The 5,659-nt window shown below is 36.3% G+C and overlaps 1 non-coding gene across 1 annotated transcript; it reads left to right on the top strand.

Annotated features, from left to right (window-relative positions):
- Positions 1–1,068: 1,068 nt before the first annotated feature.
- LOC112752819 (small nucleolar RNA R71) lies at positions 1,069–1,176 on the top strand. The gene has a single exon (XR_003177233.1). It is a non-coding gene; the product is annotated as a small nucleolar RNA R71 (small nucleolar RNA).
- Positions 1,177–5,659: the final 4,483 nt, after the last annotated feature.

Genomic DNA, 5,659 nt, shown 5'->3' on the forward strand with positions numbered 1-5,659 from the left:
TTCATTAGTGAACAAGGGAGGTTCATCTTCCCAAGTTTCAATACCAAATAATTTGGCATTCAGCTTCATGATTGCACCAAGAAACTTAGCAGTTTGCTCTTCAGTAACATCCTCATTCTCTTCAGAAGAGGAATACTCATCAGAGCTCATGAAGGGCATAAGGAGGTTCAATGGAATCTCTATGGTCTCTAGATGAGCCTCAGAGTCCTTTGGTTCCTCAGAGGGAAGCTCCTTATTGATCACTGGACGTCCCAGGAGGTCTTCCTCCTTGGGATTCACGTCCTCTCCTTCCCTTACAGGTTCGGCCATGGTGCTTATGTCAATGGCCTTGCACTCTCCTTTTGGGTTCTCTTCTGTATTGCTTGGGAGAGTACTAGGAGGGATTTCAGTGATCCTCTTACTCAGCTGGCCCACTTGTGCTTCCAAATTTCTAATGGAAGACCTTGTTTCATTCATGAAACTTACAGTGGCCTTGGACAGATCAGAGACTAAGTTTGCCAAATTAGAGGTATTTTGTTCAGAATTCTCTGTCTGTTGCTGAGTGGGTGATGGAAAAGGCTTGCTATTGCTAAACCTGTTTCTTCCACCATTATTAAAGCCTTGTTGAGGCCTTTGATCCTTCCATGAGAGATTTGGATGATTTCTCCATGATGGATTATAGGTGTTTCCATAAGGTTCACCTAAGTAATTCACCTCTACTGTTGCAGGGTTTTCAGGATCATAAGCTTCTTCTGCATAAGAAGCCTTTTGAGTACTGTTGGATGCACTTTGCATTCCATTCAGACTCTGAGAAATCATATTGACTTGCTGAGTCAATATTTTGTTCTGAGCCAATATGGCATTCAGAGTATCAACTTCAAGAACTCCCTTCTTCATAGGCGTCCCATTACTCACAGGATTCCTCTCAGAATTGTACATAAACTGGTTATTAGCAACCATGTCAATGAGTTCTTGAGCTTCTGCAGGCATTTTCTTTAGGTGAATGGATCCACCTGCAGAAGTATCCAATGACATTTTTGATAGCTCAGATAAACCATCATAGAATATATCCAGGATGGTCCATTCTGAAAGCATGTCAGAAGGACACTTTTTGGTCAGCTGCTTGTATCTTTCCCAAGCTTCATAGAGGGATTCACCTTCTTTCTGTCTGAAGGTTTGAACATCAGCTCTAAGCTTGCTCAGCTTTTCAGGAGGAAAGAACTTGGCTAAGAAAGCCGTGACCAGCTTATCTCAAGAGTTCAGGCTGTCTTTGGGTTGAGAGTCCAACCACACTCTAGCTCTGTCTCTTACAGCAAAAGGGAAAAGCATGAGCCTGTAGACTTCAGGATCTACTCCATTAGTCTTAACAGTATCACAGATCTGCAAGAATTCAGTTAAGAACTGAAAAGGATCTTCAGATGGAAGTCCATGAAACTTGCAGTTCTGCTGCATTAGAGAAACTAGCTGAGGTTTCAGCTCAAAATTGTTTGCTCCAATGGCAGGAATGGAGATGCTTCTTCCATGTAAATTGGAATTTGGTGCAGTAAAGTCACCAAGCATCCTCCTTGCATTATTATTATTTTCGGCTGCCATCTCCTCTTCCTGTTCGAAAATTTCTGAAAGGTCATCTCTGGATTGTTGTAATTTAGCTTCTCTTAGTTTCCTTTTTAGAGTCCTTTCAGGTTCTGGATCTGCTTCAACAAGAATATTCTTGTCCTTGCTCCTGCTCATATGACAAAGAAGAGGGCGCAGAAAAATAACAATAATAGGGATCCTTTTTACCACAGCATAGAGGTTCCCTTATGTGAGTAGAAGAAAAGAAGAAGAGAAAATCTGAACTCAGAGAGAGAGGGTTCGGATTTTTGGGGAGTGATGGAGAGATGTTAGTAGATGAATAAATAAAATAGAAGGAGATGAGAGAGAAAGATGATTTTCGAAAATAATTTTTGAAAAAGAGTTAGTGATTTTCGAAAATAGTTTTTTGAAAAAGGTTAGTAATTTTCGAAGATTAAAATAATTAGTTAATTAAAAAGAAATTTTGAAAAAGGGGGAGGATATTTTTGAAAATGAGAGAGAGAAAGTTAGTTAGGTGGTTTTGAAAAAGATAAGAAACAAACAAAAGTTAGTTAGTTAGTTAAAACAAATTTTGAAAATCAATTTTGAAAAGATAAGAAGATAAGAAGTTAGAAAAGATATTTTGAAATCAAATTTTTGAAAAAGATAAGATAAGAAGATATTTTTGAAAAGATATGATTGAAATTAGTTTTGAAAAAGATTTGATTTTTTTAAAATCACAATTAGTGACTTGATTCACAAGAAATCACAAGATATGATTCTAGAACTTAAAGTTTGAATCTTTCTTAACAAGCAAGTAACAAACTTGAAATTTTTGAATCAAAACATTAATTGTTATTGTTATTTTCGAAAATATGATGTAAAATTAAGAAAAATATTTTTAAAAAATATTTTTGAAATTTTCGAAAATAACTAAGAAAAATGAAAAAGATTTGATTTTTGAAAAAGATAAGATTTTTAAATTGAAAATTTGATTTGACTCATAAAAACAACTAGATTTTTTTAAAAATTTTTGAAAGAGTCAACTCAAATTTTCGAATTTATGAGAGAAAAAAAAAGGGAAAAGATATTTTTTTATTTTTTGAATTTTTAATGATGAGAGAGAAAAACATGAAAATTATGCAATGCATGAGAATTTTAGATCAAAACATGTGATGCATGCAAGAATGCTATGAATGTCAAGATGAACACCAAGAATACTATGAAGATCATGATGAACATCAAGAACACATTTTTGAAAAATTTTTAATGCAAAGAAAACATGCAAGACACCAAACTTAGAATTCTTTAATGCTTAGCCACTAAGAATTCAAGAATGCATATGAAAAACAAGAAAAGACACAAAACATGCAAATGCAAAGATCAAACAAGAAGACTTACCAAGAACAACTTGAAGATCATGAAGAACACTATGAATGCATGAATTTTTTTCGAAAAAATGCAAGATGCACATGTAATTGACACCAAACTTATAACATGACTCAAGACTCAAACAAGAAACACAAAAATATTTTTGATTTTTTTTTTTTGATTTTATGATTTTTTTTTGTATTTTCTTTTAATTTTTTCAAAAATCATTTTGAAAAAGGAAAATAAGGATTCCAAAATTTTTAATATAAATTCCAGGAATCTTATGCTCTTTAGTCTAAAGCTCCAATCAAAGGGTCAGGCATGGCTTAATAGCCAGCCAAGCTTTAGCATGTAACAGGTAGATCATGAACAGTAGTAGGTGGATTAGCACCAACTAGCTTGCTCTTGATAACAAATTGGAAGCTTCAGTCCAAATGAATTTAGACATGGCTTTACAGCCAGCCAGGCTTCACATGCTTCATGAAACACTAGAATTCATTCTTAAAAATTTTGAATAAAATTATAAAATTTTTGAAAACATTTTTATTTTAAAATTTTTTTTCGAAAACAAAGGAGAAATTTTTGAAAGATTTTTGAAAAATTTTTGAAAACTTTTTGAAAAGAAAACGAAAAGAAAGTTACCCAATCTGAGCAACAGGATGAACCGTCAGTTGTCCAAACTCGAACAATCTCCGGCAATGGCGCCAAAAACTTGGTGCGCAGAAATTGTGATTACACTTTGATTATGTAAAATTCATCGCTCTTTCTTTCCCTGGTAATGGCGCCAAAAACATGATGCCAATACCATGGTTCACAACTTCGCACAACTAACCAGCAAGTGCACTGGGTCGTCCAAGTAATACCTTACGTGAGTAAGGGTCGAATCCCACGGAGATTGTTGGTATGAAGCAAGCTATGGTCACCTTGTAAATCTCAGTTAGGCGGATATAAAATAGTAATAGGGTTTTCGAAAATAATTAATAAAATAGGGATAGAAATACTTATGTAAATCATTGGTGAGAATTTCAGATAAGCGAATAGAGATGCTTTCGTTCCTCTGAACCTCTGCTTTCCTGCTATCTTCATCCAATCAGTCTTACTCCTTTCCATGGCTAGCTTTATGTGATGCATCACCATTGTCAATGGCTACTTTCGGTCTTCTCTCGGAAAAATGATCCAAATGCCCTGTCACGGCACGGCTAATCGTCTGGAGGCATCACCCTTGTCAATGGTTACATCCTATCCTCTCAGTGAAAGTGGTCAACGCACCCTGTCACGGCACGGCTATTCATCTGTCGGTTCTCGATCATGCTGGAATAGGATTTACTACCCTTTTGCGTCTGTCACTACGCCCAGCAATCGCGAGTTTGAAGCTCATCACAGTCATTCAATCATTGAATCCTACTCGGAATACCACAGACAAGGTTTAGACTTTCTGGATTCTCTTGAATGCCGCCATCATTCTAGCTTACACCACGAAGATTCCGATTAAGAGATCTAAGAGATACTCATTCAATCTAATGTAGAACGGAAGTGGTTGTCAGGCACGCGTTCATAGGGAATGATGATGATTGTCACGTTCATCACATTCAGGTTAAAGTGCGAATGAATATCTTAGAAGCAAAATAAGATGAATTGAATAGAAAACAGTAGTACTTTGCATTAATCTTTGAGGAACAGCGGAGCTCCACACCTTAATCTATGGAGTGTAGAAACTCTACCGTTAAAATTACATAAGTGAAAGGTCCAGGCATGGCCGAGATGGCCAGCCCCCAAAACGTGATCACAGGATCAAAATATGATCCAGGATGTCTAATACAATAGTAAGAGGTCCTATTTATAATAAACTAGCTACTAGGGTTTACAGAAGTAAGTAATTGATGCATAAATCCACTTCCGAGGCCCACTTGGTGTGTGCTTGGGCTGAGCTTTAAATTTCCACATGCAGAGGCCATTTGTGGAGTTGAACGCCAGGTTTTGATCCATTTCTGGCGTTCAACTCTGGTTTTTGATCCCTTTCTGGCGCTGAACTCCAGAATTGGGCAGAGAGATGGCGTTGAACGCCAGTTTGCGTCATCTAAACTTAGGCAAAGTATGGACTATTATATATTTCTGGAAAGCCCTGGATGTCTACTTTCCAACGCAATTGGAAGCGTGCCATTTTGAGTTCTGTAGCTCCAGAAAATCTACTTTGAGTGCAGGGAGGTCAGAATCCAACAGCATCAGCAGTCCTTCTTCAACCTCTGAATCTGATTTTTGCTCAAGTCCCTCAATTTCAGTCAGAAAATACCTGAAATCACAGAAAAACACACAAACTCATAGTAAAGTCTAGAAATGTGAATTTAACATAAAAACTAATGAAAACATCCCTAAAAGTAACTAGATTCTACTAAAAACATACTAAAAACAATGCCAAAACGCGTATAAATTATCCGCTCATCAATCCGCGCGTACGCATGATGTGTGAAAATGGTCATTTTTTCATACACAAGCCGTTTTCGTGTATGCGAGGGTGTTGGGCAGTGCCCAATACTCGCATACGCATGATGTTTCTGCGTACGCATGCATATCAAAATTTTAAAAAGCTAATATACTACAGAAATAAGTTTTTCAACCTAATTTTCAAACTTTCATAAATTTTTTCACCAAAATTCATTTTTCAACCATTCTTGAACCAATGAAAATATTATTGAATATATTTTCATAAAAGTCTAACTTTGTTAAATTTTCAACTCCGAGGACCGAGTTACGACCT

This window comes from Arachis hypogaea, chromosome 15, assembly GCF_003086295.3.
Source record: "Arachis hypogaea cultivar Tifrunner chromosome 15, arahy.Tifrunner.gnm2.J5K5, whole genome shotgun sequence".
Taxonomy (NCBI): domain Eukaryota; kingdom Viridiplantae; phylum Streptophyta; class Magnoliopsida; order Fabales; family Fabaceae; genus Arachis; species Arachis hypogaea.